General features: G+C 43.7%; 1 pseudogene across 1 annotated transcript in view; it reads left to right on the top strand.

Annotated features, from left to right (window-relative positions):
- Positions 1 to 15,327, top strand: part of LOC311233391 (large neutral amino acids transporter small subunit 4-like) — a 61,632-nt pseudogene that overhangs the window by 17,121 nt on the left and 29,184 nt on the right. Inside the window, exons 2-4 of the transcript in view lie at positions 11,046 to 11,361; positions 15,170 to 15,225; positions 15,322 to 15,327. The exon at positions 15,322 to 15,327 is cut by the window's right edge and continues 71 nt beyond it. The product of the transcript in view is annotated as a large neutral amino acids transporter small subunit 4-like (transcript). The remainder of the gene's footprint in view (positions 1 to 11,045; positions 11,362 to 15,169; positions 15,226 to 15,321) is intronic.

Raw genomic sequence — 15,327 nt, 5'->3', positions numbered from 1 at the left:
TGTATTCTCCATATTCCTCCAAACAAATCACGGTATCTAGCTCCGTCAAACAGAACAATCATAACAACAACAAAAATTGAAAATTAAAAAAACATTAAAAAAAGGAATTATAAACAAAAAGTCAAGAGCAATGTTTTTTAGTTAGCAGACATGTCCAAAAAAGGAGTAGAGGGAAGCTAAGCTTATTGATCCCTACCCCCTTACATTTACATTAGTTCTTCCATTAATTTGACTAGATATAACATAATTTTGTATAATACAATATAGAATATACTTGTACTTATAGTACGAAAAGAAAAAAAACTTGATTCACTTGACAGCAGTGAATACAGTACAGCACTACATAACACAATATAACATAACTTTGTTTATCCTCATTACTCATTTCTGTATTTCTCTAATGTGTATTTTTAAGCTGCTTTTTAAATTGTGCCATATGTATACTCAGTTTGATGTATTCAGGTAAATTATTCCACAACTTCACTCCACACACCGATATGCACATGCTGTTCAGCGTAGTGTGTACCATTGGTTGTTTAAGATCCCCTCTCCCTCTTAAGTTATATTCTCCTTCCCTGTCTCTGAACCATTTTTGAATGTTGCCTGGGATTAGTTTGTATCTGGCTTTGTATACAATGAGGGCAGTTTTGGAATCAACTAGGACCATACATTTCAATGTTTGTAGCTTTATAAATAAGTTATTGGTGTGTTCATAATATCCTACATTGTTGATTATTCTTATTGCTTTTTTTTGCATGGTGCATATTGGCTGTAGAGTGCTTTTGTAGGTATTACCCCACACCTCCGCACAGTAGTTCATATATGGTAGGAAGAGTGTACAGTACAGTGTATACAGTGTTTTTTGGTTTAGAATGTGTCATTTGAATTCAGGTAGTTTCAGTATGTTGTAAATTGAGCCCTTTGCACTGAACCATATAATCCGTTTTTCTTTTTGTATTTGCAGGGCAAGTCAATCCAAATCACTTGGGGTGTGAATATGATATAATCACATCCTTTATTGTCTTTAACTGTGACACAAGTTCAAGTTTGTTTTTATTTGTCACGTATAAGGTACATTACATTGAAATGCTTGGTTTTGTATGAGCCCCTGAGAATGTGCTTCATACAGTAAAAAAGTAAGTAAAAGAGGAATAACACTATACAATATACAATACACAAGCTAAAGTACAACCTAAGTACAATCTAGGTACAATGAAGTACAAATGCAGACAATGAGGTACAAACACTTTTTTAAGGCAAGGTGCAAATGCAAATGAGGTATGATTTGATTTGATTTGATTTGATATTTTTTATTTTCGTGTCTTACATACAGATGTATGCCCAGCCCATATGGGCTTACAAGACACATAACAATAAGTATATACCGTACTTTTCGCACTATAAGCCGCACCTGAATATAAGCCGCAGCAGCTAAATTGAATGATGTGTACATATATAAGCCGCACTGGACTATAAGCCGCAGGTGTTTTTAATGTTTAATTACCATATGTAATTAGCATTGGGACACAATACTGTCTGACAAATAACAAGAATTAACTCATTTACAAGTTGTATTAAGTTTAGCAAATAAGGGAACAGATCAATAACATTTCAATGCAGTCAAAAAAGCAATATTTCGATTTTAAAATTTTTGGGTTTGGTCACGTCGAGTCACATATAAGCTGCACCGTTATATAAGCCGCAGGGTCGAAAAATGGGGGAAAAAGCCGCGGCTTATAGTCCGAAAAGTACGGTAATAATATACTTTACCAATTACTTAACAAATGATATAGACCAAGATGGCCATAAAAAAATACAAGAAAACACAATAAAACGTAATATAACACAAGCTGTACTCAATGTAAATAAACAGAAAAACAAGGTGAATTCAAATACAATTATATAGGATACAGTGTGTTTTGTCTCAGGTGCCATGCCTTCTCCAAAAATCCTGCAAAACCGAAGATGTCCTCCACAAAAAAACAACTCAACATACAACTCTCAGACTGCCAAAACAAATCTGGGTTTACAATTTGAATTTTCTCAAATAAAGCCCTCCTCAGAGTGGTGTACAAAGGGCAATAAAAAACAAAATGATATTCATCCTCCACCACTCCCAGATCACACAGAACACACAACCGCTCCTCCTCAGGTTTACCCTGGAATCTACCCACTTCCACCGCCAATGGCAGGGTGCCAGACCTCAACTGGGCACACAGAGACCTCCGTCTTCTCTTTAAGTTTAACATTACATAAGGTTCAGTAAAATACTCATTTTTAATTGCAACATATTTTCTAAGTTTAGGTTTTTTCCAAATCTCCACCATCCACTTATCCTGATGGATTGTTGATAATTTTGTTTTAATTATGTGAACCTTACACTGCAAATTGTTCATAAAAATCATACTCAAGTCAGTAGAAGAAAAAATCATGGACATCTCTCTTGACCAGGGATGACCGTGTGCTCTGTCCCAATTAAAAATCTTTTTTGTCACCCTGCCATTTGGCAGCTGGACCAGGCGGTTCCATAACCTCACCATTTCACCTTTTTGCTTGACCAAGCAAGAGTCCCACCCAATGTCCCCTTCTATAGCCCCTTTTGGTGTGTATTTATGGACTCCTAAAAAGTATCTTATGGCCCAGTTCTTGATCGCATTACATTCAGGTGCATCATCAAAACCCCACACTCCAGCAGCATAAAATAAAATGTATGAATGTAGTGCTTGTGAGTGTTTGTTTAAAGTGAGTGTGTGCATGTGGATGTGTGTGCAATGAGTGTAGATGGATGGGTCGATGATGTTACATAGAGTCATGGAGCATCCTGATGGCCTGGGATGCTCTCAACACCATATTAATATCTCTTAATATAAATATACTATCTTTAGATAATAAAGTTTGTTAAACACATGTACTCGGTCAGGTTCAGTGCTCGTTCAAGGACCAGTGACCTGTTGTAATGTGTGAGTCGTTGTGTGACGTTATGGGTCACTAGTTAGAACTGTGTGTGTGTGTCTAATATACTGTATGTATACTGTACTGCGCATGTGTGCGTGTGTGTGGGGGGGGGGGGGGGGGGACCCAGAAAGTTGCCTCTACAAGGACTAGGGGCTCTTTCAGGGTCAGGGGTTAGGAGTAGGGTTAGTGAATTGGGGTTATGGTTAGGGTTAGGGTTAGGCATGTAGTGATTGTGGTTAAGGTTAGGGAAAGGGGTTAGGGAATGAGTGTATTTCGATGGAATGTCCCCACAAAGCATGAAAATGTGGCCGTGCGTGTGTGTGCGCGCGCACGTGTGTGTGTGTGTGTGTGTGTGTGCGTGTGTGTGTGTGTGTGTGTGCGTGTGTCTGTGTGTGTGTGTGTGTGTGTGTGTGTGTGTGTGTGTGTGTGCGTGTGTGTGTGTGTGTGTGTGTGTGTGTGTGTGTGTGTGCGTGCGTGTGTGTGTGTGTGTGTGTGTGCGCACGTGCATACATGTGACGACCAGCTGATGCTATGGCAGGATCTTGTGAATGAGCAGAGCTGTCTGCCTCAGACATTAACCCTTTCACTACCACACTACAGACGGTTAACCGGTAGTGTGGTAGTGACACGGTAGTGAAAGGGTTAACCTGCTGTAGTGTGGTTGTGAAAGGGTTAACCCTTTGTCACGTGACAGTGAAAGGGTTAACCCTCTGTATTGTCGCCGTGAGAAAGGGTTAACCCTTTGGTAGTGTGGTAGTGAAAGGGTTAACCCAGTGACAGGGAGCTGTAACACACAGCCAAGAATTCACAGGATAACAGCCCTGTGGGACAGTAGGTATAGCTGAACATGTCAGACCCATGGAATATACACAAGCCAGCTGGGTCTGAGGTGTCAGGCTAACCTGAACCCAGCCCACGCACGTACACAGATAGGGTGAGTCCCGACTCCCTGCACATTTGCCCTGCTATACACAAAGCCCCCCATCTTACAAAGTGTTTATTCATGTGACGTTATGTTTCTGCATAGTCACAGTATTCTCATGCCGTGTCTCGCCGGCCCCCACATGGCCCAACGCAACCGCTCATTGGCCGCAGTCGTCATATAATGATAATCACTTGCTAGTTGATCACCATCACCCGTTGTTATTGCTTATTGCTCATCATTATTGCTTACTGATGTCGATAATACCACAGTTAGTTCAGATCTTGCATTGCGACTGGATGAGTAACGGAATCTCCTGATGATGCACTCTAATTAATATAATATTCTCGTATACTCATCCTACAATTGCAAAACAGCAAAAGTAAGCGTTAACAATTAATTGTTCGTAAAACAAATGTTATAAGCAATAATACAAGGCCTGGTGAAGGTCTTATGACTGAAAGTTAGGCTTTTGTTTGATTAACTCATTCAACGCCATAGCCAGCACTAGGGCTGCAACTAATGACTATTTTGGTAGTCGACTAATCTGTCGATTATTTTTTCGATTAGTCGACTAATCGAAAAACAATTATATAAAAAAAATATAAAATATATAATTTTTATTTATTTTTAATTTTTTGCACTACCTATCTTTGTGAAAGTGGCTTCTCAGCTCTGGTCCAGCTGAAGACAGAGCAGAGGAACAGATTGGACATTGAGCATGACCTCAGAGTTGCTTTGAGACTCTTGTCAGGACCAAACAACATCCCCAGTTATCCCATTAGTTCCCCCAAACTTACTGTTGGTCTGTTATGTTAAACTAAGAAGTCTTCAGCTGGCTGGACCAGAGCTGAGAAGCCACTTTCACAAAGATAGGTAGTGCAAAAAAAAAAAAAAAAAAAATTATAATATTTTATTTTTAAATTTTTGTAATGACTAATCGACGCAACAATTCCTCGTCAACGATTTTTTTATAATCGACATCGTCGATTATGTCGACTAATCGTTGCAGCCCTAGCCAGCACCCATCTCTGCTCTCTAGCGCCAGCTTTCCATTGCCTATTTTCACGACATTTCATGATCTTTGCGGATCTATTCATATTCTATATTATAGCTATGGAGAAAATAGTCCGGCTCATTTGACAGACACTATTTGTAGTCCAATATGTAAAAAATAGTTCATTTTATCATGTATACGTTCAAGTTATGGAGCGCTATGTGCATTTTGCGAAAGTAGTTCGCGTTGCTCGCCTGGACACGATAATATTTCCAAATCAAAGGTATATAATAGGTATTATGTTTCATCATGAAGGCATCCAACGGGGGGGGGGGGGGTCGTTTTGTGATGCTCTGATCGTCAGCAACGGCATACGTTTTGAATACTACATACGTTGATCGTTGCAATCGATGTGAAATCATTGTAGGATCAAAGTAGGCTTGATGGCATATAGTCCTTTCCTTACCTTTGCTAGGTACCCCAAAATGAATATTCAAATTGTCTAATCGCGATTTCCAGTATTGATGTCCATCGGGTCCCTGACATGAAATGGAACAATCATTTTTTATTATTATTTTTTTTTACCTGCAAAATCTTGCGCCTCCAATGCAACGGACGTCATACGCCTCATTAACTCTGCCTCTCTTTGTTAACTACAACAAGCACATGGAGATTCCTCAGATCCTCTCTGTGTTGAATACAACTTGCTGCTTTTATAAAGCCTCAAATGACGGTTTACAATATTTCATAAAAGCAAAGTGTTTCGTTTGTCTAAGATTTAAAAAGGTTTAAACTTTACAGCACTGACAATTATCTATATAGTATTTTTAGTTTTACCTGTGTTTGATAAGACACCCAGTCAGCAGCAGTGTCCCGACCCATATACAAACATGTCTTAATAAAACGTGCTTAATTAAGTCTAATTCTGCCTTTGTCTCTATTAACTACATATAAATATTTATATAATTGTTTGCTTTATAGACGAAGGTTGCAACATAATTATGTAATGTAATGTTGTTGGGCTGTGTAACGGAGAGCAGCCGCCCAGGCAGCGCAGCTCCCGACTCATTATTAATTAAATTAATTAATCCAATCCAATCCAATCCACTTTATTTTATAGAGCACATTTAAAAACAACAACGTTGACCAAAGTGCTGTACAAGTCCCACAACATAAGAAAAAATGTAAATAAAAAAATGTATTTATTTTTTATTGTCGAAGCTTCGAATTAAAATCTAATCTTGGGCCCAGAAGCTTCGACGGCCAAAAAAAGCTTTGAAGGTCAGCCCTTCCTTTCGTTTGCAGTGATCTTATGAAATAATCTACTACTATAAGCAGTAATAGCCTGGCGGTCATGCTATAGTGTGATTTTGGCACCCTCCTCTCACCTGTAGCACCCTCCTCTCACCTGTAGCACCCTCCTCTCACCTGTAGCACCCTCCTCTCACCTGTAGCACCCTCCTCTCACCTGTAGCACCCTCCTCTCACCTGTAGCACCTTCCTCTCACCTGTAGCACCCTCCTCTCACCTGCACCGCCCTCCTCTCACCTGTAGCACCCTCCTCTCACCTGTAGCACCCTCCTCTCACCTGTAGCACCCTCCTCTCACCTGTAGCACCCTCCTCTCACCCGTAGCACCCTCCTCTCACCTGTAGCACCCTCCTCTCACCTGTAGCACCCTCCTCTCACCTGTAGCACCCTCCTCTCACCTGTAGCACCCTCCTCTCACCTGCACCGCCCTCCTCTCACCTGTAGCACCCTCCTCTCACCTGTAGCACCCTCCTCTCACCTGTAGCACCCTCCTCTCACCTGTAGCACCCTCCTCTCACCTGTAGCACCCTCCTCTCACCTGTAGCACCCTCCTCTCACCTGTAGCACCCTCCTCTCACCTGTAGCACCCTCCTCTCACCTGTAGCACCCTCCTCTCACCTGTAGCACCCTCCTCTCACCTGTAGCACCCTCCTCTCACCCGTAGCACCCTCCTCTCACCTGTAGCACCCTCCTCTCACCTGTAGCACCCTCCTCTCACCTGTAGCACCCTCCTCTCACCTGTAGCACCCTCCTCTCACCTGCACCGCCCTCCTCTCACCTGTAGCACCCTCCTCTCACCTGTAGCACCCTCCTCTCACCTGTAGCACCCTCCTCTCACCTGTAGCACCCTCCTCTCACCCGTAGCACCCTCCTCTCACCTGTAGCACCCTCCTCTCACCCGTAGCACCCTCCTCTCACCCGTAGCACCCTCCTCTCACCTGTAGCACCCTCCTCTCACCCGTAGCACCCTCCTCTCACCCGTAGCACCCTCCTCTCACCTGTAGCACCCTCCTCTCACCTGTAGCACCCTCCTCTCACCCGTAGCACCCTCCTCTCACCTGCACTGCCTCCTCTCACCTGTAGCACCCTCCTCTCACCTGCATCGCCCTCCTCTCACCTGTAGCACCCTCCTCTCACCCGTAGCACCCTCCTCTCACCTGTAGCACCCTCCTCTCACCTGCACTGCCTCCTCTCACCTGTAGCACCCTCCTCTCACCTGCACCGCCCTCCTCTCACCTGTAGCACCCTCCTCTCACCTGTAGCACCCTCCTCTCACCTGTAGCACCCTCCTCTCACCTGTAGCACCCTCCTCTCACCCGTAGCACCCTCCTCTCACCTGTAGCACCCTCCTCTCACCTGTAGCACCCTCCTCTCACCTGTAGCACCCTCCTCTCACCTGTAGCACCCTCCTCTCACCTGTAGCACCCTCCTCTCACCCGTAGCACCCTCCTCTCACCTGTAGCACCCTCCTCTCACCTGTAGCACCCTCCTCTCACCCGTAGCACCCTCCTCTCACCTGTAGCACCCTCCTCTCACCTGTAGCACCCTCCTCTCACCCGTAGCACCCTCCTCTCACCTGTAGCACCCTCCTCTCACCTGTAGCACCTTCCTCTCACCTGTAGCACCCTCCTCTCACCCGTAGCACCCTCCTCTCACCTGTAGCACCCTCCTCTCACCTGTAGCACCCTCCTCTCACTATGTTTAATGATTTCCATTTTATATACAGTACGTTTAGTTTTGTAGTTAGTGTGAACAATTTATTTATTACAGTTCAATGAAACGATGTAGATAAGAATACAATAGGTTAGCCTCAAGATTTATGTAGGGTTAACGTTATAAGAAATGCTTTTCAAGTTATTTTATATTGTATACTTAGTACAGCAAAGAAAAATGGTGCAAAGGGGCAATGTACATTCTACAATTAACATGCATTATTACATGGCGTTTTCACATTCGCCGAAATGCTTGCTTGTGATTGGTCAATAGCCCCCGACAGCGGTGAATTATTTTTTCGATAACCACCGGTGATTATTGTTTTTCGCAGCTGGAGTAATCAAGCCCCACTGACACACACTGTTTCAGTGCAGCCAATCAGACACACCTGCCGGGCTGCCCACGATAATAATAATCACTTTATTTGGGCTGACAGAGCCACAGAACAACTGCGATTTGTCAAATTAATTAGGTATATTGTTAGTAAGTTAGCCATGTAATAAGCGGCATAATGTATAGCTATACTCGGTCATCATCGCAAAATAATTGACCTTCACTGACGTTTAAAACACCTCGCCGAGGCGGCTCGGTATTTTAAACTCTGTGTCGGTCAATTATTTTGCGACAATGACCTCGTAGCTATACATTATCCCTTACATATATTCCACCACTTTACAATTCAAGTGCATTACTGACAACCTGCCAACGGACTACAGATGGAAATTAGCCTCTGGCCATAATCAGGCGTATTTACATGCTTAGCGTTTACATGTTCATCGATATGAATAAATAAATAATAAATCTACAACTAAAGACCATAGCAAGTGAAATGCCCCTTTAAGTGTCGAAGTGGGAAGTTGCTGACAAACACCAGGCTGTAGGGGTGTAAATGTACACGTATCCGTACCGAACCGCTTCAATGTGTACCGTACCGTACCAAACGGCTGTGTAGTGTACCGAACGAATACAACGGTATGTTAACCACTAATGACTGCCCACCGGGCGCTGTTTTTTTCACAATCTAATATAATTATTTTTTATTTTCTTATTTTCGATTATTTATTTCAATATAGAATATTCGTTGACAGCCCTACAAGTACAATTAGTTACTGCACACTACATCACCCCTGCTGAATCGAGAACCTCATCCTTCACTCTGTCATCTTTCTCTCCCATTACAGAAGCCGAGACCCTGACACTGGTAACGTCGAACCGTCCGACTACATGCCAGCTGGACCGGCTACCTTCCCCACTCCTCCAGTCCATAGCACCAGACATCCTCCCATTCCTAACTGCAACCATCAACTCCTCACTCAACTCGGGGGTGGTCCCCACCTCCCTAAAACAAGCCAGAGTCACGCCCCTCATAAAAAAACCATCCCTGAACCCTACCGTCATAGGCAACTACCGTCCTGTCTCTCTTCTCTCCTTCCTTTCTAAAACACTTGAACGTGCTGTATCCAACCAACTTACTGCTTATCTCTTACAGAATGACCTCCTAGACCCTAATCAGTCAGGCTTCAGGACTGGTCACTCCACAGAGACAGCCCTCATTGCGGTCACAGAGGCACTTCACTTAGCAAAAGCGAAAGGCCTCTCCTCTGTCCTGATTCTCCTAGATCTATCTGCAGCCTTCGACACAGTCAACCACCAGATCCTCCTCGCGGCCCTCGCAGGAATGGGAGTGGCTGGCTCTGCGCTGACATGGTTGTCATCATACCTCAATGACCGCTCCTACCAAGTGTCATGGAGAGGGACCCTGTCGGCCACCCGCCCCCTGCGGACGGGTGTCCCCCAGGGCTCGGTTTTAGGACCCCTTCTCTTCTCCCTCTACACTAAATCACTGGGTAACATTATCACGTCTCATGGCTTCTCCTACCACTGTTATGCCGACGATACTCAACTCTTCCTCTCCTTCCCTCCCTCAGATATCCACGTCTCTGAGCGGATCTCGGCCTGTCTGTCCGACATCTCCGCCTGGATGACGACCAACCACCTCAAACTGAACCTAAGCAAAACAGAATTGCTCCACCTGCCGGCCAAATCCTCCCCCCTGACCGACCTTTCCATCACAGTCGAGAATGCAGCTGTGACCGCGTCCCCGACCGCCAAGAACCTTGGTGTTGTCCTCGACGACCAGTTGAACTTCTCTGCTCACATCGCAGCGACAACCAGAACCTGCCGATTCCTCCTGAGCAACGTCAGAAGGATACGCCCCTTCCTGACAAAAGAAGCCACCCAACTCCTCGTCCAATCAACAGTCATCTCCCGCCTCGACTACTGCAACGCACTGCTCGCTGGCCTCCCGGCCACTGCCACTAAGCCTCTTCAACTCATTCAGAACGCAGCGGCCCGCCTGATCTCAAACCTACCGAAGTCGGCCCATGTCACCCCACTTCTTAGGGACCTGCACTGGCTCCCCATTGCTGCACGAATCCGCTTCAAGGCCCTTGACCTAGCATACCGTGCGGCAAAGGGAACTGCTCCCGCCTACCTCCGGTCAATGGTCTCTAACTACACACCCTCAAGACCCCTACGCTCTGCATCTTCTGGCCGCCTCAGACCTACTCCTATCCAAGCTCCGGGAGGGTCATCAAAGAGAAGTCGCCTATTCTCAGTCCTTGCCCCACAATGGTGGAATGAACTACCCACCCCAGTTAGGACAGCCGAAACACGTCCAATCTTTCGCCGTCGACTAAAGACTCACTTCTTCAACCATTATCTGAATAAAAAAAAAAAAAAAAAATCTAACCCTAACTAACCATACTGTCATGCACTTGTCCTAATAAACTAACCTACACTGTAGCACTCAACACTTTGATGAACATTGTTACTCAGCTGATAGAGTTGTGCTCTTCCTGATGGCTTGTCGTACAGAACTTGTAAGTCGCTTTGGATAAAAGCGTCAGCTAAATGACTAAATGTAAAATGTAAATGAGTGGAACATGGAAAGCCAAACTTTCCCCCACTGTACCGAAAAGCCATAACCTTGACTTCAAAACCGAGGTACGTACCGTACCGTGGTTTTTGTGTACCGTTACACCCCTACCAGGCTGTAAAGAGTTAATAAACTGTCCCCTTCATTAATCCACAGAAACACATCTAACATCAACCTTTTGTTCATCCTCCCTCCTCTCCTCCCTCCCAGCCTACAACAGCTCAGCCTACAACACCACCACGTCTCTACCGCCGGTGACCCCGACAGTGTACAACGAGTACAACGACTATGACTACGAGATCGAGCCCGAGGGGGGAGCGGTGGGCCTGGGAGACGGGGTGGTGGTGAGACCCCTGCTCCCTGTGGATGGTCTCATGAGGATGAACGGCTGGTTGATCTGTAAGGAGCAGGACAAGATGCTGAACCTGGCCTTCACCGTGGGTTCCTTCCTGCTGTCAGCCATCACCCTGCCCCTGGGCATCGTCATGGACAAATATGGGCCACGCAAGCTACGCCTGCTGGGCAGGTAGGATGGAGAAAGTGGGGTGGAGATAGATTGTCGTGCTTTTTCATATACCAACATGGAGCAATGTCATAAACACACAACCTGACCCCAGCAGATGGTCTGCTACGCAGAACCATCTGAGAGGTGGTCCTTCTAAACTGTTTGGAATAGGACCAGCACCTGGCAGAGTGTCTTTGCCCGTAGCCGGCAGTAGTTCCTCCACTGTGGTTTGGGCATAACTTGAAGTCTGACTAGATGGATTCTTGTGTGATCTCATGATCTTGCAATGGCCCAGGTTAATAAACACAACTCAGTGGTGTTTTCACTCACTTTCAGTCACTTTATTATTACAGTATCTTTTTATTATTTGCATTTTCCATACAGTATGCAGGTTTGTAAGTCTCAAAAATATAATTTGGAAGGATATAGAATAGGGCTGTCCCCGACTAAGGATTTGGATGGTCGACTATGATAGGCAAAAATTTGCCGTTATTCGACTGTTGGTCGAAAAAAAAAAAAAAAGTATAATATATAAAAAATAAAAAATAAAACTTTTTTTTAATCATTCCATTTGGGCTGTGGGGGGTGCTTAATTTGAAATTTATTTGAAGGATAAACCCCTTGAGATATGCTATCTCGTTTTCGAGGGGGTCCTTAACATAGGATACAAAACATACAATACAATACAATACATAACAAAACAAAAAACAAGACAACAAATGCACTTATACTCTGACAGACGCTCTCCCAAGCTCACTCCCACAATCCACACTGATTCATCCCAAGAGGATCACCAATATATATATATATGTTCCCTTATAAAACACAAACAAAATAATAATTTGATCTGAAAACGACAATCAATAACAGGTGCAAGTAGTCTGTAGATGAGTGAACAAAGATATCTTGAATAACCGGTAAGAAGTAAGAGATCTGAGTGAACTAGGCAGTTTGTTCCAATCAGCTGGTGCTTTATATTTAAAGGCAAGTCGACCGATAGCTTTGATGGTTCGAGGTATACTAAAGAAAGGAAGATCCGTGTGTCTTAAATTATAAGTTGAACTATACAGTATGGTGTTAAGAACTGCTTTAGATAGGGGGGATAATTAAAGTAAATACATTTGTAAACAAAAAGCAACCAATGAAAATGTCTTCTGAATTGGGGAGAAAGCCAGTTTAACAACTCAAACATAAGACAGTGATGGGTTCTATAAGGACACCTCAATATAAATCTGCAACCACTATTATAAGTAACATTTAAAGGACGGAGATTTGTTAGTGTGGTGTTTTGATAGACTATGTCTGCGTAATCCATTATTGGAAGTACCAGCTGTATAATGATTCTTTTCCTAACCTGAAGAGAAAAACAGTTAATAGAACGATACAATATTCTCAGGCTACAATTTGTTTTCTTCATCACAGCATCAATATGTGACTTGAAGGTGAGTTGAGAATCAAGCCAAAGACCCAGATACTTATATTCATCGACATTTTCAAGAGGAGCATCATCTAGAAACTTAATCGACAACTGATTTGATATTTGCACTAGATTTGATCATTTGATAATGTCTGAAGGAGTCGACTGAAGGCTTCTTGTCCTCTGCAAAAGCATGTAATTGGTCCACTGATGGATACATCTTGATATTTGTCTAGTCTAGTGTGTTCATTAGATGGGTGAAATCCTCTTTCAGTGCCTCTGTGCCTGTTTTCGTAGGCAGTTAGCCTCTGGTATGTGTGCCATTAGCATTAACCACGCTTCTAGGCCTCTTTTCTTTTGGAAAGAATTAATTTTTAATTCGACTAAGAGGTTGGCAGTCGACTACGGCTCCTTTCGACCGATTAGTCGACTAATAGGGGTCAGCCCTAATATAGAATATCGCTGCTGGCGGGACAAAACCTTGTAACTCCAAAAACCCAACTTTTCTGCAGATGAAAAAAACGAACACAGATTTGAGGGCGAATAGAGTTACGAGGTTTAGACAGATGATTGGTTTAATGCTTTCCCATTGTGTAGACTTTGTAAAACCACACACACATGGAGGATGATCTACTGAGTTGATAAAAAAAATAAAAAATCAAGTTACGAGGTTTTGTCCCGCCAGCAGCGATATGCAGTATGAGGACCATTCCTGTTGTCATTTTGTAATGGACTGAAAGTATACAGTACATAAATGATACATGATTTAATTGCAATGACCTGATGTTTGCCTACCAAGATGTCCATGGTGATGATGTAATGGAATGCTAAGGATAGAGTGCCTAATTTAACCCACAACTGGGGAAGCCTGGTTTAAAGGTTACCATAGTTATTTGAGGGATTATAAACTGCATATGTATAGACTAGTACCACTTTTTTTACCTTGACGTTTCAGCTGTGAAATCAGCTGCCTTCGTCAGAAGCACCACACACTAGGCCAGGGAACCCCTCAAAATGCCTTAACATTGTTTAAAAATGCTTAAAGGAACACGCCAACTTTTTGGGAAATTTGCTTATTTGCCATCTACCCTGGAGTTAGACAAGCAGATAGATACATATCCTTTTATTCTCTGTGCATGCATTAGGCTTAGGGAACAGCCGCACTGTTAGCTTAGCAAGTAGGTGTGCCAGTGTAGCCTAGTTCCCAACAGTCACGAAATACACTCCAAATACAACTCCAAAACGTTCCTGTAAACATGTTGTGACCTGTGTATTTACCACGTGACATTTTTGTTTTATAAGCAGATATATAAAAAAATATTGCCGAACTACTGCTGCCTGGCCCAGTGATTTCATCACCTCAAAAGCCCAGTTTTTCAAAAAAAACAACAGTATCTGCTTGTCTAACTCAAATAAGCTAATTTCCCAAAAAGTTTACGTGTTACATTTTAGTCAAGGGTTAAACACCTTAATCAGTAATATCATGGTAAATTAAGGAGTTGTAATATTTTTTTAAGGCTACGATTAATGGCTTTTGCTGATTTATTTTAATTAGTTCATGCACAATTCCACTTAAATTCTACTTCATTTCAAGGCGGTCAGGTGGCGTAGCGGAGATTGCGCTCTCGTCACCAATGCAGGAGATGCTGGGTTCGAGCCCAGCTCTCGGCGTTGCTACCAGCTTGGCTGGTCATTCATACTAATACAATTGGCAGTATTAGGGCTTGTGTCCATAGGGGACGTTTTATGAGTTGTCAGCTCCTTTCTGTCATTCATTTCTATGCTGGAGAAGCGACAGGCGCGCTCCTCTTCCCAGCGACGCGCCTCGCGTTTTATGAGCTCTGGGCGGCAGCGTTTTTGGCGGAGCGCTCCCAGCTCATAAAGTTGAAACTAGTTAAACTTTTGGAAAAGGAGCGCGCTCATCAATGTAACTCATCGAGGAAGGGGTGGAGCCGCGGCTGGCGCGAGCCTCAGAAAAAAGACGTCAAGTGAAAAGACGTCACTGGCAGTCGCCGCACGTATCGGAGGAAGCGTGCGGTCGGCTTCGGGACGCCCTTGTACCGACTCATAGGAGAACATGCATACAGCAGCCAGGTAGGGGAGGGGGGGAATTGGCACGGCGACTAAATTGGGACGGGGAGAAAAACAGAAAATTGGAGAAAGAGAAAGAAAAAAAGAAAGAAAAATCTACTTCATTTCTTGCTTAATTTACCTTCATTCTAATTTAATTACAATGTCCATTTAAGGGTTTATTGAGGTGCAAAAAAGGGACAGGTTTTATTGTGAGGTCTGAACATGTAAAATGCTGTCGGGGAACGGTTTACATCCTTGTCTTTCCACTTACTAGTCTGTCCATTATGAACAGTTTAATGTATTTAATGTACGTTTTATTTCTAATTTCTGTCTTCATAGCACCTGTTTCGGCTTCTCCTGTCTGCTCATTGCGTATGGAGCCTACAATCCTAACGGTGAGTTCTGTGACACACACCTGGGTGGGCGGGTGCACCTCTCAGCGGGCTCGTCATCACGGCGTTGGTGTAATAATATGTGTGTGTTGTTTTCAGAACTCT

This window comes from Notolepis coatsorum (assembly GCF_963971535.1).
Source record: "Notolepis coatsorum genome assembly, chromosome: 8".
Classification (NCBI taxonomy): Eukaryota; Metazoa; Chordata; class Actinopteri; order Aulopiformes; family Paralepididae; genus Notolepis; species Notolepis coatsorum.
Note: the sequence above shows the minus strand (reverse complement) of the source record. Positions and strands in the feature narration are given on the sequence as shown.